The sequence below is a fragment of the Humulus lupulus genome, chromosome 3 (assembly GCF_963169125.1).
Source record: "Humulus lupulus chromosome 3, drHumLupu1.1, whole genome shotgun sequence".
NCBI classification, from domain to species: domain Eukaryota; kingdom Viridiplantae; phylum Streptophyta; class Magnoliopsida; order Rosales; family Cannabaceae; genus Humulus; species Humulus lupulus.
The window spans coordinates 48,331,823-48,357,863 of record NC_084795.1 but is presented as its reverse complement, the minus strand read 5'-3'; the positions used below and the strand labels follow the sequence as shown (position 1 = coordinate 48,357,863).

At 32.8% G+C, this 26,041-nt stretch overlaps 1 long non-coding RNA gene across 1 annotated transcript; it reads right to left on the bottom strand.

Moving 5' to 3' along the window:
• Nucleotides 1–4,074: 4,074 nt before the first annotated feature.
• LOC133821102 (uncharacterized) lies at nucleotides 4,075–11,799 on the bottom strand. The gene is made up of 2 exons (XR_009887314.1): nucleotides 11,408–11,799; nucleotides 4,075–4,327 (listed from the first exon to the last, which is right to left on the bottom strand). It is a non-coding gene; the product is annotated as an uncharacterized LOC133821102 (long non-coding RNA).
• Nucleotides 11,800–26,041: the final 14,242 nt, after the last annotated feature.

Here is a 26,041-nt window from a genome sequence, read left to right as displayed (position 1 = left end):
ACTATATGATATGACTAGAATAGATAATAACGGTATGTTTACTTATCTTATCAACTGTTAATATCAGTCCAGTCCAACGTAACAAATACATCCGATCTTATCTACTTTGCTAATGTTCTGGAAAGAACATAACACCATAATGTGTAAGTAGATCATATCGTAGATTGACAAGTCAGTGTAAATCCTGTGCACTGACTAATCTTAGGACTAACTTATTTTGAACATATAATCATATTTATATTCCACTATGATTATGTTACTATAAATAAGATTAGTTATATGCTTGGGATTTAATAGAAGTTTATATTAAACAAATAATCATGAAAATAAAACATGTGAGCAAAGTGATTGACCAAGTCAAAAAAATGATTTCTATTCTTTTATTGATAATAAAATGAGATTACAAAGAATTTCCTTGCTTTGGGGAGTTTGAGGAAGAAGTTGGACCTGTGGAGGTTCTTGAGGAGATCCAAATAGAAGAGGAATAATCGACCAGAGTTGTGAAAGTCGGTAAAAACTTAAAAACAACAATAAAAAGAGAACTAGAGGAATTTTTAAGAGAGAATCAAGAAGTATTTACTTGGTCGCATAATGATATGATGGGAATAGAATCAACAGTTATTAATAATGTCCTAAACATCAACAAGAACCACCCACTAGTCCAACAAAAAAGAAGTTTGATCAACAAAGATAGGTCCAAAGCGCTAAAAGAAGAAGTTGAGAAGCTTAAGGAAAACAAGCTCATTAGGGTGAAATTTTATCCATCACGGGTCTCTGATCCCGTATTAGTCCCAAAGCCAAATGGCAAGTGGAGGACTTGCGTGGAATTTATAGACCTCAATAAAGTTTGCCCGAAGGATTGTTTTCCACTGCCAAGGATTGACCAACTAGTCGATGATACATCAAGGCATGAAATGTTATCGTTTATGGATGCATACTCTAGCTACAATAAAATAAGTATGCACCCACCGGACGAGGAACACACTAGCTTTCGAACAAATACCGGGCTATACTACTTAAAGGCAATGCCTTTCGATTTGAAAAACACCGGGGCGACTTACCAATGACTTGTAAATCACATGTTCAAGGATCAGATGAGAAATAACATGGAAGTATACATCAATGATTTGTTGCTCAAGTCAAAAAAAATTGGTGGGCACGTCAAGGATTTACAAGAGTGCTTCAACATCTTGAAAACATATCAGATGAAGCTTAACCCTCCCAAGTGTTCTTTTGGAGCCGGATCAGGGAAGTTTTTGGGGTTCATAGTGAACTCATGAGGAATAGAAGCTAACCCCGAAAAAATTCAAGCACTGATCAACATGAAATCGCCCACCAAGATCAAAGACGTACAAAGTCTAATAGGAAGAATCACTTCCCTAAGCAGATTTATCTCAAAATCTACAGACAAGTGTGTCCCATTTTTTAATCTACTCAGGGGAAACAAGAAGTTTGAATGCACATAAGAGTGCAATAAAGTCTTTCAAGCACTTAAGAAGCATATGGCTCAACCTCTTGTTCTATCCAAACCAGTTGAAGAAGAAACTTTGTACATCTACCTAGTAATAATAGAATATGCTGCTAGTGCTGTTTTGATCAAAGAAGAGAATAAAATCTAAAAAGCAGTATATTATATAAGTAAGAAGCTAGTAGGCGTAGAATCACGATATCTAGCTATTGAGAAGTTAGCTTATTTATTGGTACTGGCATCATGAAAGTTGGGACCCTATTTTCAAGCTCATCCCATAATAGTTTTCACCGACCAGCCATTACGGTAAGTCTTGCAAAAACCTGAAGTCGCTGGTCAACTATTAAAATGGGTTGTGGAGTTAGGAAAGTTCAAAATTGCTTACTTACCATGAACAACAATGAAGGGCCATGCATTGGAAGATTTTGTAGTTGAATTAACTAATCTCCCAACATGCGAGCAGACACCAGGAACACAGGTGCAAACATAAATTCCCAACTGGAAGCTGTTTGCTGGTGGGTCTTCCAACGAGCATAATTCCGAGGCAGGATTGATTCTTATAACACCAGAAGGGCATCGATTTCACTGTGCACTTATATTTGGTTGTTAATTGGATCCTAGGAGAATATCAGGCCAGAGGGTTGAAAATGGTCGCGTATCTAAACAAAGAAAAATACTTGTTGATGCAATTCTAAAAGTATACATTGCAATAAGTACCATGCGACCAGAATTTCAACGCTGACACATTGACCAAGTTGGCAAGTTCCAAAGATGCAAATATGCTAAACATAGTACCGGTCAAACATTTATCTGACCCCAGCATATAAGTAAATGACTCCACCCTGGTTATACATGCAGTTGATACTAGGATGACTCCCATTATCAAATACCTCGACCAGGGAATATTGCCAACAAAAAGGAATGAATCGAAGAAACTACGATAGTCCACCTGATTTATTCTAGTGGATGGAATTTTGTATTGACGAGGATATTCTATGCCCTTACTACGATGTATTCCCAAAGAAAAAGTTAAGGAACTATTACGAGAAGTACACAAAGGGTTTTGCAGAGACCACGCTAGGGGCAGAGTTTATCAAAGAAGATTCTACGACAAGGGTACTTTTGGCCTACAATGAATGAGGATGCAACCGAATTTGTGAATAAATGAGACAAGTGCCAATGATTTTCCAAGATACCACGAGTAGCCCCAAATGAGTTGAAACAGATGCAAAGATCTTAGCCATTTGCAATTTGGGGAATAGACCTGATCGGATCTTTACCAACAAGAAAATGGGGTGTGAAATACGCAGTAGTAGCTGTCGACTACTTCACCAAATGGGTAGAAGGAGAGAGGGGCGGTAGCTTTTCACAGAGAGAGCTCTCCATCTTCAATTGAGCCAAATAGCTAAAAGCTAAATACAAATGTAATCCATGGATTGCAAGATCAATGACAACGACTAAGTGGATGTAGGCCATCTTTTTGAGGCTGAACCACCATAAAATTCTATATCTATCCATTTTTCTGTGCACTAGAAGCATCTCATATGCTTTATTTAGCTCTCACAAATCTTCTCAATATTATTCTTTGGGTGTTAGACGAGTTAACAAAAAAATGAGTCAATGTTTTGGTGCTTTCATTGAGATTTGAACACAAGGATAGAGACATTGGTGTCACTGAAATTCACCCCAGAGACTAGCTTTCCCAAACAATCTCTCTTGGGCGATATCTCAGGCATATTGCTGCAGTAGCTGGTGGTTTGGCTCATCAGCTCCCCCACATTGGTGAATAACCTTAGATATGCACATCTGAGGTAGGTCGGATATGGGAACCCATTCCCAAAGGTGTGCTTAGGTACTAGAACCTGCCTAAGGCAAAATGTCACTCCCAAGAGCTACCGCATTCTAAGGCCGCTTGGGATTATCTGAAGGGAGGAGTTAACCTAGAGTATTTATCTTGCTCGTTTCCTAAAGGTCCTTGGAACCTGGAGTAGTAGACTTGCTTGGTTCCTGGAAAACCTCGGAACCTGGAGTATTCATCTTGCTCGATTCCTAGAGGTCCTCGGAACCTGGAGCACTAATCTTTCTTGGTTCCTAGAGAACCTCGGAACCTAGAGCATTTATCTTGCTCGGTTCCTAGAGGTCCTCAGAACTTGCTTGGTTCTTGGAGAACCTCGGAACCTGGAACAATCATCTTGCTCAGTTCCAAGAGGTTCTCAGAACCTGAAGCAATAAACTTGCTTGGTTCTTGGAGAACCTCGGAACCTAGAGTTATCATCTTGCTCGGTTCCTAGAGGTCATCAGAACCTGGAGCAATAGACTTGCTTGTTTCCTGAAGAACCTCGGAACTTGGACCAATCATCTTGCTCGGTTCCTAGAAGTACTTGAAACCTAGAGCAATAGTCTTGTTTTGTTGCTGGAGAAACTCAGAACCTGGACCAATCATCTTGCTCAGTTCCTAGAGGTCCTCGAAACATGGAGTAATTGTAATGCCCTGGTTACCCCAGAACAGTTACGGTGAACGGTGGACCAGAAATTTGACTCGCTACCCGAGTCCTTTGGTCAAAAACGTGTTCTAAGTGTAATTAACAGGTTAAGGTATAAAACTAATAAAAAGGAAATTGATATTCTCATTACAAACTGCTCTACAGAGCTAATCAAAACATTTACAAGTTGTTCTCAGTACAAAATGGTCATTACTATTTTAAATTTTACAATCCCGCCGACCTAAGCGGCAAAAATAGGGTAAACCCCCTAGTTCATCTAAGAACTCCTTGGCCGTGGTGGTCAAGCGGCCGCATATGTACACATCACCACCTAAGCTCTCCACTCAAGGCTAGGTGAGCTTTTCTTTTCCTTTACCTGCACCACATAGCACCCATGAGCCAAAGCCCAGCAAGAAAACATAACATTATATGTAAACATTATCAAATGATTATCATTATAATCACACTGAGCATAAAGCTTTCAAACAAATGAGTGAACATTACATGAGGTCCTGATAAACCATACCGAGTGACTGACAAGTAAGTCACTAATTCAAATGGAAGAGTGGCTGCTAGGTAAGCCACTAGCCTTCAACAGGTTCTGGTAAACCATACTGAGTGACTGACAAGCATGTCACTGTTTCAAGTGGGAGAGTGGCTGCTAGGTAAGCCACTAGCCTCCAAGCGCTTATTTCTTTCATCGACCTTGAGGTCGGTCTGGCATTAATGCTCTTTGAGTCATTCAATGCAGATAGTCGATTAGATCTAATCTTTGTTGGCTTGCGTTAACACACCAAGGCCGTTCTGACTAATGAGTTAGTGCAACGTGACCAGTGCCCAGTACCACTACCGAACCTGACTAATAAGTCACTGCTTCACAGTTGATACTAGCACCTTTGCCGAATCTAACTAATGAGTCAGCACCATGCACAACTGAGCAACATATGCTAAGTATTCCACAATCAATTCATGTCCATATTCATTCAACCAACATGCCTCAAGAATAACCATGCATGTCACATTTGGGGTGCAGTTTTCTTACCTCTGGTTCGAGCTAGAACGAATTAAAGAACGACCCCTGAGAACGATCAACCTTTTGGTCCTTTAGCAGTTACTTGGTCATAACCAATTATGGGATTCCATCAATAAAATGAATAATAAAAGGTTCCCAAACCAAAACCTAGCCTCCGAGACATCAAACACTACTCAATCGGGTAGTAGGTTCAACCCCGAGGCCTAAGGCTTGAATCCCCAAGCTAAAAACACCATTCTGGCCAAAATTTCCCTAAGGGTCGCGGCCCGCCCTAGCTGCGCCGCGCCGCGCCCCTCAAACAGAGGCTACCCTCTCTGCCAGACGCCATGAGCCGCGGCGCACCACAGCCATGCTGCGGCTCAATACCCAGACCAGCCAAAATGACAGCACGCACCAGCAAACTTTCCCCTGCGTTTTCCCTTGGAACCAAGCCCTCGAACCAGCTCCAAACCTCCTCCAACCACCCAATTTAACCTATATACATCACCCATAACTCACCCTCATCAAAACCCAAGCTAAACTTCAAGAAAAACCTCCACAAATCCAAACTATCATCAAGAAATCATAAACTGAAAAACTAAAGGAAAACAGAGTACAAACCAGAAACTTATGGCTGAACTCACCTCAAATTCGTGATTGAACCTCCTTCAATGGCTGAACCAAATCCACAAACCCAGCCCCTTGATTTCCTAGCTTGAAACCCTACTTTGAGCTCAAAAACTCCAAAGGAGAAATGGTGAAGGATGGTGTACGGGCTGGAGAAGAAAGACCCTGTTTTGGCTCTGTTTATTCTATATCCTTCTACAGCCAACTAAAGGGTTATATAAATCCATCCAAATGACCTAAATGCCCTTAGGTCACTTAAGGCTTCTAAAACCATTTCAAGGGTAAAATTGGTACTTTCCACTTATCTCGTTAATCATAATTAACGCTTCCCAATTCCCGCTAATCTCAATATTCTCAAACACCAATAATTCACATCCTATTACCCTTTAATGCCCGGTAACATTCTAATCATTAAAACACCCCGAGACTCACCCCGAGCCTCGAGCTTAAGCCTGTTATGACCAAACCGATATTTAACATACCATGATCGTCTCATGCCGAATGGCTCGAACAAACCCACATTATAATGTGGTCTCAAAATATATCACCAACATGCATCCAAGTAAACAATTTACCCTCAACGGGCCAAATTACCATCACACCCCTGTAATTAAAAATATGGACTCACATGCATGCATTTCACATCATATTATAATATAATCAACATATACATGCATTTTATCAATTAATAACATAATTAAGCAAGTATGGCCCTCTCGGCCTACTATTCACGTCGTTAAACCATATTAGGGAATCCGAGGCATTACAGTAATAGACTTGCTTGGTTCCTAGAGAACATCAGAACCTAAAGAAATCATCTTGCATGGTTCCTAGAAGTCCTTGAAACCTGGAGCAATAAACTTGTTTGGTTCCTGGAGAACCTCGAAACTTGGAGCAATAAACTTGCTTGGTTCCTGGAGAACCTCGAAACCTGGAGCATTCATCTTGCATGGTTCCTAGAGGTCCTCAGACTTGGAGCAGTAGTCTTGCTTGGTTCCTGGAGAACCTCAGAACCTAGAGCATTTATCTTGCTCGGTTCCTAGTGGTCCTCAGAACCTAGGCCAATGGCCTTGCTTGGTTCCTAGAGAACCTTGAAACCTGGAGCAATCATCTTGCTCGGTTCCTAGAGGTCCTCGAAACCTGGAGGAATAGCCTTGCTTGGTTCTTGGAGAACCTCGGAACCTGGAGTAATCATGTTCCTAGAGGTTTTTGAAACATGGAGCAATATACTTTCTTGGTTCCAGAGAACCTCGGAATCAGGAGCAATCATCTTGCTCGATTCCTAGAGGTCCCCAGAACTTGGAGCAATAGACTCGCTTGGTTCCTAGAGAACCTCGGAACCTAGAGCAATCATCTTGCTTAGTACCTAAAGGTCCTTGGAACCTGGAGCAATAGACTTGCTTGGTTCCTGGAGAACCTTGAAACCTTGAGAATTCATCTTGCTTAGTTCTTAGAGGTCCATGGAATCTAGAGCAGTAGTCTTACTTGGTTCCTAGAGAACCCCGGAACCTGGAGCATTCATTTTGTTGGCTCCTACATGTCCTCAGAACCTAAAGAAATAGCCTTGCTTGGTTCCTAGAGAACCTCAGAACCTGGAGCAATCATTTTGCTCGGTTCCCAGAGGTCCTCGATACCTAGAGCAATAGGCTTGCTTGGTTCCTGGAGAACCTCGGAACCTAGAGTGATCATCTTGCTTGGTTCCTAGAGGTCCTTGGAACCAGGAGCAATAGACTTGCTTAGTTCCTGGAGAACCTCGGAACCTGGAGAAATCATATTGCTAATTTCCTAGAGGTTCTCGGAACCTGGAGCAATAGACTAGCTTGGTTCCTGGAGAACCTCAGAACCTAGAGAATTCATCTTGCTCAGTTCCTAGAGGTCCTCGTGATAAACAAGTTTTAGACTCATTTATCTATGTGTTTTTCAGGTAAAGTATTAGGTGTTTGTTTTGTTTTGTTCTATTTTACGTTTGTTTTTGTATGTTTTCAGGTGTCGAATGGCTTAGGTGACTTAGGTGTGGAAACATGGTGGAAAAATTGACAAAATGACAAGAATTGGTGGAAAACGTGTTTCGGAGCACTTCCTGCGACCGCAGGAAGTGTGTCTTACGGCTACAACTCCAGAGAAGTTTTTGCATTTCTAGAGCATTCCTGCGATCGCAGGATACATCTACAAATGAGAAAGATGCAGATTTTTAATTAAGGGTGTTTTGGTCCTTTCATGTTTAAAAAATCGCTAATTAGGTTTAAATTACGATTAAGGAGAGAAAAGGAGGCACTTTTTGCAGACCTAGACTAGGAGAGGAGGCTGAGGAGTGGATCTATCATTTAGAGTTTCTTTTCTTCTCTTTTTATTTTTTAGTTTATGTTAATTTCAGGTTTATGGATTTCTTAGTGATGTTTATGAACTAAATTCTGTTTAGGTTTTCTAATTGACCCTCTTGAAACTCTGTTATGATTTAATGCATTTATCTATTTCTTCTTCATCTAAAATCTATTCAATTTGTGTTTATTGTGTATGTAATTGACTGCGCACCTTTTACATATGATTTATGAATTTGGATCAAAATCTGAAAAATGAGATTTGAATATGCTAAAATTGAATATACATAGATTTCAATTTAGAACGAGAGTATCAAATTGGTTTATGTGATTTAGGGCTATATTCATTGCTTCCTATTGCTTGAATTGGCCATAGAAATATAGGGAATTCACATTAGGTCGAGTTTTCTATTTCTTAACTCGAATAGTTAACACTTTTGTATGCCTATCATTTCAGTGAGAAGAGTTTCTGTAGTAATTGCATTAAAAATTAATAGAGTGGATAGTAGAGAAGATTAGGATTCCTAATTGTTTCATAGTGAATTTAATCCTTGTGTTCTTGTTATTATTTGATTTATGCAATTTTCATTTATTTATGCGATTTTCATTTATTTCTGTTTTCTTATTTTCAAATTTCACAAATCTAGTTTTTATTAGCCAAATAGAAACTAGAAATTAATTATTTGGTAATTGATAAATCAGTCTTCGTGGGACGATACTCGTTCTTATCGAGATTTATTACAAATTGCGATTACGTATACTTGCATAGCTATAAAATTCGCAACACCTCGGAACCTGGAGTAGTAATCTTGCTTGGTTCTTGGAGAACCCCAGAACCCAGATCATTTAACTTGCTTGGTTCCTAGAGGTCCTTGGAACTTTAAGCATTCATTTTGCTTGGTTCATAGAAGTCCTCAGAACCTTGATCATTCATCTTTCTTGGTTCCTAGAGAACCTCGGAACCCTGAGCATTCCTCTTGCTTGGTTCATAGAGGTCCTCAGAACATTCAACATTCATCTTGCTTGGTTCCTTGAGGTCCTCGAAACCTTGAGCATTCATTTTGCTTGGCTCCTAGAGGTCATCAAAACCTTGAGCATTAGTCTTGTTTCATTCCTTGAGGTCCTCGGAACCTTGAGCATTATTCTCATCTATCTCAGATCTTGGAGCTGCTCCCATAGCTCGAAAGTGGGGCATCTTGGACAAAGCTGGCCCAAATAGCATACAAGCAGCTCAAATATTTTTATAGTCACTATTTTCCATGCTCAGGCCTGAGGCATTTCACATTTCTTACAAGAAGACTCATGAGGCTATGCGCACCAGAATCACTATTTAAAGACCGGCGAAGTCAAGTAACGATACGTCCAAGGCCTGAAGATCTGGTCCTTATGAAGAAGAGAGTTCACATGATAAGCCAGCCTTATGCAAGCATGAAGACTGACTTAGGGGGTAATTGTTATACCCATTTTTGGAGTGTCACTACCCATTGGCTCAGATCATGCCTAAGGCCGAGTCACTTGTTACTTTGTCTAATTATTGGGCCAAGCCCAATAACTTAAGCTCACTCAAATGTAACCTTAACTCCTCAATATAAATAAGAGGAGTAGGGAGCAAAAAATAGTGGGGGGGGCGGGGGGGGGGGGGGTGGAGTAGGAGAGAGGGGTGACAAATTTTCACAAAGAGAGCTCTCCATCTTCAATGGAGCCAAATAGCTAAAATCTAAATACAAATGTAATCCATGGCTTGCCAGATCAATGACAGTGAATAAATGGATGTAGGCGATCTTCTTGGGGTTAAACCACTATAAAATACCATCTCTAACAATTTTTTCTGGGCACTGAAAAGCATCCCATATGCTTTATTTAGCTCTCACAAATTTTTTCAATAATATTCTATGAATGTTAGACGAGTTAACGAAAAAACGAGTCAACAAGTCTAAATCCTGAGTATTCTTAAGGATTTTTAGTATAATGGGGCTAATGACTTTTGTTTTGGAGATTCAATATCATGAGTGGTTGGGAACAAGATTTACAATAATGGAATCTATACTTTCCTAATAGATCGAATATTGGTTCCCTTAAGGGTTAACTATGGAACTGAATAGTTATTGAGCTCAATTCTATAACTTGATTATAGATTAATTATTCGCTAGTGAATTAATGGTACTTGACCAGTTCTAATTAACGAACCAATAAATGGAGGACAAAATTATATTTATTGATTATATCAATGGACTACAAGAGAAAACTCTGTAAATATATTTCTATAAATACTTAGAGTGCAATTCCATATTTATAGTGGAGTAATCATGGAATTAATAAATAAGATTATTATATTAAAGAGTTTAATTAATAATCGATATATTGGAGATTCGTATTATAGGCCTATAGTCCCTAGATCACTTTTATCCTACTCTGTCAAGGGTAAATATGTCAAAAGAAAGATTTGTAGAGAGAATGACTTAATTGCAAATGAAGTAATTTTCTGCGGAAAGAAAATAATTATGTGATAATTATGGGCAATTGATTAATTATGAATTAATTAATTATTTAACTATATAGTTTTTATTTTGAAAAACTATAGGTTATAATAAATATTAATTATGTTTGGATTAATATAAAGAAAAATAAATAATTATCTTATTTAGAATAAGATATTTGTTTATAAATATATTGTCTTAAATATTAATTAAATAAAAAAATGAGAAAATTAGGGATAAACATAATGGTGTGGTCGACACACTCACTGTACAGTGAATGTGGCGCCACACACAGGGATTTCCTATCCCTGGGATTTGAATTTTGAATTTCAAATAATTTTCATAAATTTACTAATTAAATAGATTATAACTGATCAATTTTATTTTAAATAAAATAAATATTAATTAAATTAGTTAATTATCCTTATAAACTTGAAAAGAATCGATACTTTTCAAGTAGTAGTTTTCATTGGCTGTCAGACTCTCTCTCTAAAAAGAACGCAATAGTTTTTTTCTAAACATGATAAATTATTCAATATATCTTCTCTCAATCAAACCTCTCTAGATCTCATGTGTTGAGTACATCTAGAGAGTCCTAAATCAACATTTTTAATCCTACGTGTCCACACACGTCCTTGTGTGTTTGAGGATGTGTCTGGAAGATCAAGGTGTGAGATTTCAAAATCTGGATTGTAAGATCATTGATTTATACAAAAAGATTCATGGATACTTGATAGACTTCAAGAAGTAATCTCTAATCTATTTATATGTGATTTTGTACGATCTTGGCTGGTATTAATAAATTTTTTAAAACCCAATTCTTTTGTGTATCTCTGATCTACACTTTTAATACCAACGTTCTCTTCTTGGGTTAGAGAGAGGAATTGGGAAAGGGATTGCATAGCTTCTTCAATGGGAGTGGCCATCAGGATTTCTATGGTTTCTTTATGCGAACTAAAAGCAGAGCAAGTGGGAAACAAATAACAGAGAAAGACAGAAACAAAGAAGGAGAATCCACATACCTGTGCCAACAAAGAAGAGTCGAGAATCGCAATGATAACTTACTGTCACCACCTTTCCAAGATACAAGCCTAACTTTAAATATAATAATCTTTAAATCTTGAGAAGTGTAATCAACAGCATTAGTCGTCATAGTAGTTTGAAAAGCAGATACAAACATAGAAGAAAATAAGAGAGAGAAAAGGAAAACAAGACCCAACTGAGACTTAAAATCTAAAGCAATAAGTGAATTACAAAGCAATTAATGTTAGAACCACCACACTACAACAGATCGGGGTGGAAAAATCCTCTGGATTGGTACTAGAACAAAGAGACATGATCAAAACCCTATAAAGGCTCCAGGGCCGGTGAAAGAGAGAGAGAGAGAGAGTTCGGTCTTTACTCAAGTTTTTTTTTTTTTGCCTCCATTTCATCATTATTTAATCAAACATCAAAGAGGGCTATGGGTATTCGAGATTGGTAAGTTATTTTTATGTTTTTTTCATAATTTCTTACTTTTTTTTACTTTGAAAAAAGTGAATGAAAATTAACAAATTTTAGTTTTTTTTTATCTTACAGGTTCAAAATAGTTTGGGAAGTTCATACAACACTAGAAAAACTTGGAACAATGTCTTGGACCTTTGTTTGGGTAACATTTCAATTATTTTTTTTAATTTCTTGGCCGAAAATTGTAATATAAAGTTAGATTGTGTGTTTTTTTTTTTTTGTATTCTTGAGTTATTATTATTGGGCAGTGTTAATAAATAATGTTTGAAACTTTTAAAATAATGTTGAACTTTTTTGACCATTTTTTTTTTCTTTTTTGGCCAAAAATTATTGAAAAAATAGATTTAATTTTTTTAAATATTGTAAATTTTGTATTGTGTTGATTAAACTTTTTTTTTTTTGAAGAAATTTATATGTTAAATTGGTTGTTGTGGTATAATTTTCATTTGAAAAGTTTCTATTTTCTTAGGTTATTAGTTATGAAGATATGGTTTTAGATTTTTTTTTTGTTGAATGGCGTTGATATCTTAAGAAATTTTTGTTATATTTGTAGGTGAATTTGGATAGTGTTAACGCTTGTTGATTGAAAGGAATGTTATCACAAACACAAACATATTGATATATTACAAATGAGAAAGTAGAATGAATTGTTGAGAAGAATTAAGATATGTGGAATTGTGTGTTGCAGAGAAATAATGAAGAAATTTATTGTGTGATATTGTTTGATTGTTTTGTAGATATGCTAAATTGTGGATAGTATGTAGAAAAAGGAGAAACTCTGCCCAATTTTTATTAAAAAAAATTGGCCGAAAATTGTAATATAAAGTTAGATTGTGTTTTTTTGTATTCTTTAGTTATTATTATTGGGTAGTATTAATAAATAATGTTTGGAACTTTTTAGAATAATGTAGAACTTTTTTGACCATTTATTTATTTATTTGGCCGAAAATTATAAAAAAATAGATTTAAGTTTTTTTTTAAATATTGTAAATTTTGTATTGTGTTGATTAAACTTTTTGTTAAAGAAATTTATAGATTAAATTGGTTGTTTTTCATTTGAAAAGTTTCTATTTTCTTAGGTTATTAGTTATGAAGATATGGTTTTAGAATTTTTTTTTTTGTTGAATGGCGTTAATATCTTAAAAAATTCATTTTATATTTGTAGGTGAATTTGGACAGTGTTAATGTTTGTTAATTGAAAGGTATGTTATCGCAAACACAAACATATTGATATATTGCAAATGAGAAAGTATAATGAATTATAGAAAAGAATTAAGATATGTGGAATTGTGTGCTGCGGAGAAATAATGATGAAGTTTATTGTGTGATATTGTTTGATTGTTTTGTTGATATGCTAAATTGTGGATAGTATGTAGAAAAATGGAAAACTCTGCCCAATTTTTTTTTTTTTACTATTTTTATGATTTTCATATACTTATTTCTAAAAATTAGTTAGTATGACCATATATATACTAACTTCTAATAGTATTGGATTGTTTTAAGTGGTTTTAGTTTTAGATGGATAAAGATTGAAAAGACCCAAAAGATTATCTTTCGAAGCATGTAAATACTTAACATGTCTGTATAATTTCAATTTTGAATTATCAAGATGCTACTAATGTATAGTTTCATATTGAATTTTATTTTGCAGTGTTATGCATAGTTTCATATTGAGTATATGCTGACATGATTATTGTATAGACTTTCAATTAGTTTAGTTTATAGGTTAACTACTAGCTATAGTTGTTAAACTTATTTTTATTGGATCCACAATCTATATACAATTTCTACAAGTTTTTGGCTAATATTTAGGTAGTATAATGTTATAATATATATACTCTATAATTTGTTTATCAGTTGTAAATTGTTTGAGTTTATTGTAAATATATGATACAATTAATGAAATATAAGAGGGGAAACAGAAAGAAAAAAAAAAAAGAAAATTTACTCATATTCAATATCGACTGGCCTAGCACGAGATTGAAGCCTATCTCGGCGGGCTCCAACAAACCCGTCGAGATGCTCCACAGATGATCGAAAAATGACCAAAGTGTTAGCTTAGCAAAATCCCCCTTCTATTGTGAGTTATTTCTTTGTGTTGTGTGTTCCTGTTTTTTTCCCTTAAAAAAAAATCGATATTTAAAGAGAGAGAGAGAGTATATCATTAGTTGACATGTTGATCTTTTTTTTTCTTTCACAATAACGTATTTTGTTACATTGTTAGAAAATGTACACGTGATATTGCTTATAAAAGAAATATATAGACATTAACATATATATTTTTTTAAAATAAATAAGAAAATAATTTATAATATTATGACAATATTATTAATGAGAATTGCTACGAAATAAAACATATAATAAAATACTGGTTTTGTATCAAACAAAGTCTATCACACTATGATCTTAAAACAATTATACCTTCTCACCAAATGTTAGAGGATCGCTACGATGTTGGTCTCTCAAGGTAAAACAATTTATGAGCAATAACTAAGCATCTTGTTTCTACTCCTAATGAACTGACCAACATCTAAGACCACCACTAAGATCTAACTGAGGACTAAGAGAGCCTCGACACAAGATAGACTGAACTCAAAAAGAGTTTCAACCAAATGACAGAGCAAAGGAACTTCGAACAAGAGAAGGAAGAGAGAATTTTGAAAATTGAAAGAATGATTTCCTAATGGTGTGTTGAAGAATGAGGAGAAGCCCTCTATATATATTCTTCAACGATAAATGCATTTAATTTCGTCATTAATGACAAAATCTACTTGGTCGTCAAGCAAATAATCACTTCTCACACAGTCACGAAATCTAAAAGATTATGCTTGTGCTTGTATTTGGTTGTTACAAAATCTGGATGATTAGCATGAAAGAATATTCTAGAGATTTTTACTGGAATATTCTCTAAGTTTTATATATGAAATATTAATCTTTGGGTTGCAAAGAAAACCCAACACATATTGGGCATTTTGGGCATGCATTCGTGCCCGCAAGACGCACTCAAGTTGCATGCGTTTTTGCTTTACCCACGATGATTTGTATCCATTGTGTGCGCAAGAGAGAGTCTTATTGCTTATCAACTTACCACAAATCCCACTATTTTTCCTTCTCATTTTGCCAACTTTAGATAACAATTTCTCATTCACCTTATAATCATTTTGAGCATATTTATCTTTTATTTTTATGTACTCATGGAGGAGAGCAGAAATCTCCAGATTCTTACTAATAAAAGTCATGCCTCAAAATAATATAATAAAGTTTGTAAATCCTATAATTGACATTTTTATAGAAATATTTTTTTCTTAAAAGATAAATTGCTGGATTTAGTTGTTTCCCTTTATTATAATATTCGGAAATGTTTGTTTCCCTTCATTATACTTTTCAGAAATGTTTGGTTTCCCTTATTATAATTTGCAGAAATATTTGTTTCCCTTTTTGTGAATTTTGGACAATAATGTGCTTCCTTATTTAGCCTATATTGTCTCATTTTGTTTATAAAGGAAACAAAGTATATTGTAAATATTCGGTACTTACCCAAATTTGTTTTTGATTATTTGTTGATATATTTTCGTGCAGCTCAAGGATTGCAATCAGGAAACTGGTTCTTAATGTCATTAATTGTTGTTTCCTTTTTGAGCTTGTTTTGATCCGACACAGGTCTGAGCTGTCCCCATCGATATCGCATCTGTCGGATCAGCATTTTCTAAATAAGGCAACTCTTCGACAATCAAGAATAACTTCTATGATTCTTGCCTTTATTAGAAGAATTCTTTCTCAGTCTTTGTGAGCACGAAAAATGACTCTATAAATAGGGCTCTAAAGGCAGTGAGAAAAGTGAACTTTTTGGTGCATTATTCGTGAGCTTTATTGTAATATTTGTGAGAGTTCCTCTTTGTATTCAAGATCATAAGTATTCACGTGATCTTGTAGAATTATGTGTGTTTAGTTTTTAGTGGTGAGTTTATACCATGTTCATGAGTGAATACACATTGTAATTTGAACATAACTTTTGAAGTCTTCGGGAGAAGATTTTTATAAGCCTTGCGTCGGGAGGATGCAAGCACTCGCTGGCCATTGAAGGGAGTTCAAGTGGTTGAGCGTTTCAATCAAGATCAGATTAGTGAAGAGAAGTACAACAAGTTGCGGCAAATCTCAAGAGTGAGTCTTGTTTTGTTTAAGTCAATGTTTTTGTACTTGTGATTCTTTATTAATTGGTTTTATTCTCTGGGCGTGGCCCCAAGGAGTTGGTTATCCGAAAGGGTTTCTGAACCTTGTAAAAATTCGTTATGTTATTTATTATTTTGCACTGTCTTTTTATTGTGTTCAGTATCTGTCATGACAAGTTTGGTTTCTATCCCGACAAAACTGTAATATGTGTAAGCAGTTAATTACCATTACGCACTTTAATTAATTCACATTGTTTAATTAATTTGGTAATTACTAAAAACGGAATTTCAAAGTTAAGCATTTATACATTTTGGACTCTTTATTTGATCTTATTACATGTTTCTTGGACCTTATGTTTTAATATATTACTTTTTGTACTCTATGTTTTGTAAAATAGTTTAAATGTACCTCTAAACTCAATTTTAATGAATAAAAAATTGAATATAACAACATAGTTGTTAGACAGAATGATTGTGTTTTTGTTATTATGAGTTGTTAGTTTGATGAATTATTTGTGAATCAAAATCGAGTTTAAAAGTCTATTTGACCATTTTACAAAATATAAGGTCCAAAAAGTATTTTGTCAAAACACAGAATCAAAATAGATAATGAGACAAAACAAATAATCCAAAATTGTATAATATCTAAAAATAAAATAACTGTCAAAATTAAGCAATTTTTTATTATTATTATTATTGAAAGCTCCTTTCGCTTTTTTTCCTTCTTTCTTTCACATCTACCCTTGCAAAATGATATTAAAAATTATATATGTTATATGAAAGAAAGAAAGAATGTTAAATTAATATATGTTTCGTTAGTGCTTATAGATATGGTATTAAAAAAATTGGAGAAAAAAAGAAGACAAAAAAATGTCATGAAGATAAGTTCGTATATCTCTTTCATATAATAAGTGTGTAGATAACGGAAATTTTTTGTTTTTATTTTTGTTTTGTTAACTTTAACGGAATATTCTTATATATAACAGAATATTCTTATATTTAACGGTAAATTGTAACACATAATTTATACTTAAATCAAATTAAATAAATAAATAGTTAAAAAAATTAAAATAAGATATTTTACAATGACAATTATTTAAAAATAATAAAAATCATATGTTTTATAACTTAAATAAAATTTAATTAAACTTAAACTTAAACTTTACGTATTAGAATAATATCATATTAAACATATAACATAATATAATATACTATCAACTAGAAACAAACTTTTTTTTTTAAAAAAAAAACTAGCAACAAACATAAATTTAGAATCCATGTATAATATTAATATTATATTAAACATATAATATATAATCTCTTGTTGTCATTGCCAAATTAAAAAACTAGAACAAACATAAACATAAACTTAAACAAAAATTAATTAATTAAAATATGATATTTTTAAATATTTTATGATAATTTTAATAATTAAATCAGATTTATTTAGAAATAATAAAGCCATATATATTCTTTTTTTTATCTTATAAATTTGTGTGATAATATATTTTTTTATCAAGTGATTAAAATTATTTTTCGTCATCAAATTCACCAAAGGACACTGCAAGTTATATTAAAAATTAAAAATAGTTGATACATGTATACTACTCTACACTATAACTTTTTCTATTTTTATATTATTCTATTATTAATTTTTTTTAAAATATTATTGTAATTTATATATATGTCAATGTTGTATTAAGATGTCATACATGTAGATATTATTGATATAAATATTTATATAAACTATAGAACTGTAATTTATTCTATTACATATTGAAAAAAATGAACCGGTTTTTATTAAAATTACAAACAATGTTTTGCCCTAATTTTTTAATACATTTATGTCATAATTTATATTAAACATATTTTATTTATTTTTATAATATTGTTTATTTATTTAAAATTTATATGATAATTAAAAAACAATAAAAATAAATACGTGCTTGAATAAGTATGTTTATAACTTTAAAACTAAGCAAACATACATTGCACGTTATTTTTATCTAGTATTATTTAGATAAGTATGTAAGTTTTGTTATTCTCCTATCATGCAATTTTTTTATTATTATTTTTAAATAACTTTTTCTTTTTAATAAAAACTAGCCTTAAAGAACAAAAAAAATAAATGAATGTTATGATGATAAAATTGTATATATTATGTAGATAAGAGCTTGATTAAAAAAAGTTTTGGATTATCATTTAGTTTTTTTATATATGATAGTGGAACTATATTTTCATAAAACCATATATATTTTCATAAATAGGGAAGAAATAGTATATGATGCGTTGAAATTGGTGTAAATAATTTATAATTTTTGTCGTATACAACTATTTTTGAATTAAAAATTTGAGTATATTTTATTTTGAAATAAAATTTGTCTATTTTATAACAAAAAGATACATGTACATTATATACTTTTTGTGTAATATGTTATACAATAACAATATATTTATATTGCAGCTACTCAGCAAATAATACATTTTTGTTGTAAATTTATGTGAAAATGATATATGCATTTTACAAATATTTATTAGTATATGTTTCAAAGATTTTAGTTATAATTATTTAGGAAACGATACATTACATATCCAGCCCTCGACAAGTGAGTTAGGCATGTGTCTAGGACCTCCACTTGAAAGAGTCTCAAATTTTATAAAAATGTCTTTTTTTTTTTCTTTACAGAAGACCCCTAAATTTTAAAAAATACTATTTTATATGCAATATTTTATAAATATATCATATTTTTTTATAGGCCTCTCAAAGTTGAGGACCGGCGCTGAATTTTAGTTGCAGTTATTCAAAAATGGTATATGCTATATTATATATTTTTTAAATAAATAATTTTCAAAGAAAAAATACATTATAAAACCATAGAATTGACCAAAAAAATAATTAAAAAAAAAACAAAGACCAAAACCCGATTCTGAATAATGAAAATCTAATAGTCACAAGCTGAAAACATAATATGACTCTAATTCAATACTCTATTATATATTTTTAAAAAAAAATCTTATGATACAATTTTACTTTTAAATTGAATTAGTATAATTTTCATACTATATTATTTTTATTTTACATATACTACACTAAAACATATATTTCTTGCAAAAATATAACATTAATTTTATGTAATAAAAATTGAACAAATTATTATTTATCAAGGAAGTTTTATCTATCTGTTTTTAAATGGGAAATTTCAATTTGTATGCTTGATCATTTTTATAATTATAAAAAAATGCTATGCATATTAAAAATGACAAAATAATGCTATTTTTTTGCACTTTACCCAAAATGCTTTTTCCACTTCCTCCTCACTTCTCACTTCTCATTTCTCTCTTCTCTCTTTCATCTCTCTCTATCTCCCTCTCTCTCTTATTTCACACTCTCTCACCTCACAACACCACCACCACACTAAATATTATATTTTGAACATATTTGGACATGATTTTTGGGTTTTTTTGCGATTTTTTTTCAGATCTGAAAACTTTGAAATTTGCAGAAAATCGACATTGCTCGATGGTGCTCGATGCCAGCTCGATGAGACATTCAAAATCATGATTTTTCATGAAAAAATGACTTTTCTCGATGGTGGTCGATGTAATTCTTGCAAGAGACATAATTTTTCACTTGGGTGTCCGTTTGTGGTGATTTTTTTTTATTTTGGGTATTTTTTTCAAGATCTACACGCTTGACATGTTCATATGCACATTTGTGAAGTTTAACACTTATAAAAAATACAAAAGTGCAAACATACCTCATGTTTAAGACATCTTTTGGTATATTTTTAAGTTTTAAACTTCCCAAATGTGCATATGAGTATGTTAAACGTGTAGATCTTGAAAAAATACTCAAAATCAAAAAAAAAAAATTCACCCCAAATGGACACCCGAGTGAAAAATTATGTCTCTTGCAAGAATTACATCGAGTACCATCGAAAACCATCGAGCCACTATCGAGCTACCATCGAATCACCATCGAGCAAAGTCATTTTTTCATGAAAAATCACGATTTTGAAGGTCTCATCGAGCTGGCATCGAGCACTATTGAGAAACCTTTCGCTGGGGCCTTCAAGATCGGGATTTTCATGAAAAAACGACTTTGCTCGATAGTGGTTCGATTATGGCTCGATGATGCTCGATGTGATTCTTGCAAGAGACATAATTTTTCACTCGGGTGTCCGTTTTGGGTGATTTTTTTTTATTTTGGGTCTTTTTTCAAGATCTACACGTTTAACATACTCGTATGCACATTTGAGAAGTTTAAAACTTAAAAATATACCAAAAGATGTCTTAAACATGAGGTATGTTTGCACTTTTGTATTTTTTTACAAGTGTTACACTTCACAAATGTGTATATAAACATGTCAAACGTGTAGATCTTGAAAAAAATACCCAAAATAAAAAAAAATCACCCCAAACGGACACCCGAGTGAAAAATTATGTCTCTTGCAAGAATTGCATCGAGCACCATCGAGCCCCTATCGAGCTACCATCGAACCACCATCGAGCAAAGTCATTTTTTCATGAAAAATCATGATTTCGAAGGTCTCATCGAGCTGGCATCGAGCTACCATCGAGAAAAGTCATTTTTTCATGAAAAATCATGATTTTGAAGGTCTCATCAAGCTGGCATCGAGCACCATCGAACAACCATTGAACAAGGTCGATTTTCTGCAGATTTCAGAGTTTCAGATCTGAAAAAAAATCGCAAAAAAAAAACTAAAAAATCATATCCAAATCTGTTCGAAATATAATATTTAGTGTGGTGGTAGTGTTGTGAGGTGAGAGAGAGTGAAATAAGAGAGAGAGAGAGAGAGGGAAGAGAGAAAAGAGAAGAGAGAAGAGAGAAATGAGAAGTAAGGAGGAAGTGGAAATGACATTTTGAGTAAAGTGCAAAAAAATAGCATTATTTTGTAATTTTTAATATGCATAGCATTATTTTGTAATTATAAAAATTATCAAGCATACAAATTGAAATTTCCCTTTTAAATTTTATCACATGATTATTAAGATGCAAATATAATAAATAAGGTAACTATGTTAAATCTCTACAGTACCCTACATGACAGGTAAGATGCTTGAAAATAGTACATATATCATTAGATTCCTCTGTTCTTTTAAGGAAAAAAAATATATATGCACATGCACTGGTCCCTGACTTATATTTATCCAATTGTTCAATCGTAATGCCGATTCATTTTACCATTGTGGTCAATATTCTAGCACAATTTATGTGCTTACGTTTGGATTTGCATAAAAATGGAATTGGATAAGATTAGATTAAAAAATATAAAAGAATTAATAAGTATGATTTGCCACAAAAATACAATCCAAATATATACCATTGAAAAATAGGTCCTAATGTTTGATAAAGAATGCTCTTTATTTTATGTGTGCAAAGAAAAAGAAAAGGTTGGATGTAATATAGTAATTTTTTATTTTATTTTTAACAAACAAATACATAGAGATGGAGATTGAATAGGATAAAATTATCCCTAGCTTTTTAATGGGATTAAGTTATCCCAAACTAGAGAATTATTTAGAATGTTGGATTAATTTTTTAAATATTATTCTCTCTAATCCAATAACAAAATTATATTATGAAAATTATCATCCAATAATCTGACTATCGAGACCTGTATGTATTCTAGCTTACAGTCTCATTCAGAGTTCTATTCTCTTGCAATTTCAGTGTCTCCAAGACAATTATCAGTACAGGAGAGGTTGAGCTAGCAAGCAGTCAACAGTGAATACCAAAACCCCAATTCTCACCTAACTAATACTGCTACATCTACAAGACATATGAGAAGGGTTTATTCTAAAAGTATATGCTTTTCTGGTTTGGCAGATAAAGAATATACCAAGCATATACTCATCCAAATTTAATAATCATGTGTCTATCAGAGAAGAGACCCGCACGTTTTGTATTGGTAAAGCTTTGCTTCTTTTGGCTGAAAATTGGTAAAGCTTTGTTGCTTTGCTGCCTTATATCTACATTTGGGCAGTGCATACTTTGGTTGTGTATAGGGTTGGTTTGGTTATTAGCTGCTGCTTCATATTTGCAGTCACAGGCATGGTGATGGATATGTTTGTTGATGGCCATGTAACTGAAGGTGAACAACAGCATCAACACTCAACATGTACACCTAATGGTTAGATGACCATCAACAAACACTTTCATGATACACAATGCAAACAATAATATCCCACTCTTCCTTTATTTACCATATTTATATTGACTGTTCTTATTTCTACCTCTCTTTCACTAGCTAGTATTGTTCACTTTTTCACTTTACAAATGTATATACTTTTGTGCTTGTGTGATATGTCCTCACTCCTGTGTGCAACCCATTAATATTTTAACTTTCTCATTTTCAGTTGCAAAAGCAGTAAGAACTGATCAGATCAGTTCAAGAATATATTATTTTGAGGAATTTTAACTTTTGTTTCGCAGTTTGTGCTCTCCAAAGAATATTGTTGTTTTGTTTTCTTCACTGTACGATTAACTCTCGTGACTGATTATTAAAAATGCTAAAGCTATGTGTCCCGTGTGTTAAGGCCACCTTTTGATATTAAAGCTTTTTTAGTTGTGGAAATTCGGTAGATATATATCACAATTTTTCCATACCTTTTTGCTTTTGATTTGAAATGTTCAGTGAATATTGTTTGGTCGTCTTTGCTACAAGAGTTGAATTTCATTTCGGAAGAAATACAATTGTACGGCGGAAACAATACTCTATATTTCCCTTTAATTAATTCCTTTCAAATTTCAATCTCTCTTTCTCTACTCCAAACAAATCATGATAAAAAATAAAAGCAAAGTAGAGACATTAAGAATAATTAAGCCAATAAATACATTTGATTTTTGGGCAGAAGTTGAAAACTTGAATGAGTTTAACCAATTTGACTGGTTTGGTTTTAAGAAAAAAAACTCAATCATTCAAGCAGTTCAAATAAATTACACAACAAAAAGAAGAGATAATAAAAGAATATATATATATATAAAAATATGTAGAGGTTGAATTAAGCTTGGCAGCCTACACAGGAGAAGATGAACGAGCGGTGACTTCTAAAGCGCACCAATCGAGCACCACTCGGAGGAGACGTTGCTGTGCCACGGCCACCTACCGAGTTATGGCGCCGCATCTTGTAGTGACCACTACTACTAAAATCTGATGAGATGTTGTACTTGCTCTGAGCCGCATCAGACGACAGATACTCGTATTGGCGCCTTGTCTTGTTCTTCCTGATTGACTTGTAAACCATTGGCAGCAGCCCCTCCATGCTACTACTATCTTCTATATAATCTAATTTATGGCTTTCTGTTAGTTATAGAGGTTTTGATGAAGATAAGAGAAAAAAATTGAATTGAAAGATACACCTAGTGAGTTTGAATTATATAGAGTTTTTTCAAGGTAGATATCTGCGGGGCATCACATGATATATCTCATTTTCGACCTATTCGGAACCTACCAGGGAACCAACTCAATTCAAAACACGTTTGTACTTGTTTACATATTATAATATGTTTTGAAAATATGGAGAGGGAGAGAATCCATATCTAATTTTTGTTGACTTATGATTTTGCCTGGTCAAAAACAATTAGTAGTATTGGTTCTAGTAGCGCTACTCAATTATATACTTGGTCAAGTTCGGCTCCTCTTTTTGGTGATCGAGCTGTCATATGAAGAACCAGCGAGCATATGTGGTCCCTTTAACTACTCTATTCTACTAAGTAATTATTATGTTTCAATTCAAAAAAAAAAAATTAAGAACTTATTTGAACTATAAATAATAATGAAATATACTACTTTGAACAAATATTATGTTAATTAAAAGCAACAAAAACAACTAATCTTCATTTATCTTAAAATATTAGTATAAAATAAAAAGAATCAAAAGTAATTATTTAAAATAAAAAATTGTTATTTATATATATAGAATGAAATTTTAAAATATTTAAATAAAAGTCTTTTTATTGTTTTTAAATTAATTGAAAAATAATTTTATTTTTAAACTATATGAAAATATTTTTTTTTAATAATTATAATTCTAAAAGAAAATTTTAAGTATACTAAACTATTGATTAAGTTGAAATTATATAGATTGTTTTAAAAAAAAATTGACTAAAAATATATTTAGGATACATTTTGACTGAATAATTGAAAAGTTGAGGGTAAATTTGAACTATTTAGAAATCTTGAGACAAATGAAATTTTACATAAATAGTCAAGATGATATACTCTCATTAATCATGTATACGTGGATTGTGAATAATTCAAAACTTTTTTTTTATATAATTTTTTCATCTAATTTACATTTGAGATTTTAATTTTAACAAATGATATTTTAGCCTTAAATAATTATGAATCAATGGTGACTTGAGTTAACTACTAAATTCAAATATAATTAGTGAATTATAATATTATAAATATTAGTATATTATCTAATTTAGCAAAGGGGTATAAGTTTTTGTAATTATCCTCATATGTTGTCAATTTGTCACACACGGACCAAAAAACAAACAAACAAACAATCGTATCCATTTCTTATGCTTATTTTTTTAGAGTAAATTTAGTTTTTAAAATTTTATTTGTTATTATTTTGACTTGTTATCGCTAGCTGTAAATTTCATAACCGATAGCTTTAAATTTTATTTTATATTAAAACAGTAAAAAAAACTTATTTTAATATAAAATTAAAAGAAATAGTCATAAAACTCCCTTACATTTTTTTATTCACAATTTGCCCTCCTAATTTTTTCTTCTCCGTCACTGTTTATAACACTAAAAGCTATTTTGCAATCAATGATTAAACAAATTTGGAGTAAAGAAAGAAATAAATAAGCAAAACACTTGCAGGATTAAAATATAGCTGTCTCAAATTCCCTATTCCTTTACTGTTTCACCAATAAAATTCTAACAGCTACTCATTTTTTTCTTCATTATACGTTTTGATATTTTTTTCATTAATTTATATATGTTAGTGTTGACGTCGTTTTTCGTCAACTTAAAAATGAGAACAATTAAACAAGAATATACCAGAAGTGAAATAAAGAGATGAAAACAAGGTGTTTTTACGTAGTTCAGCAGTTAAAAATCTCCTTAGTCCACGAGTCTATATTATTAGTTCTTCGGAGATTCTTGGAAAATTTCAGGAAATAGCTGACCAAAGTTTTCTCTCCAAATCACAATATTTCGGTCCCTTACAAATGGAGTTTCATTCTCTATTTATAGAGAAGGTTTTAGAATTCATTCCTACATATTTCGGAAAGATATTCTGTGAATCAAATGATATAATGTCAATTAATGCATTATTTGCTACGTGCATGATAATATCCCATAGAATGTGGGATTAGATAACTAATTATATTATATCCCTTAAACATATGGATTTTACAACAATAAACACCTTCGCACGTAACTGACTAGCTTAGATACTGGGTTCATTATGCCTTTGAGACTATTTGTCTATCACGAGCTTGTCATCTTGCTTCGCCTATGCTCCCAACAAGTAACCATTGACGAAGCCATCACCTTCGAGCTTACACTTTTTGAGGGCAATAGATGCATTAGGAAACTTATACAAGTGTCTAACCCCTGCGATCGTGAATTATAAATCCAACTTTAAACCCAGAGCACTTTCGAGGCTACATACCCCTCGAGCTCGCAAGTTCGTCGTTCACAGCGAAACCATCTGTAAATAGTAGATCAAATAATTGGCTGAGTTAATTTCGAGCTTACACCTAACGAGCCTAGATTTTGAGATCATAATTACCATGCTCGAAATCTGGGTGTAACATTTTGCCCCCACAAAAGTATCAGTTCTAATCCTATGAGAAGGAAACTTTTGAACTACCCTCCTTGGAAATTAAGTCGTCTAATATACTCAAGAGTGGACACATGTCAGCCAAGGGTTGCTCAACTAGAGTACTCGAGTACTCTTGTACCATGCCCACGTTTATTCACTTGCCAGCTT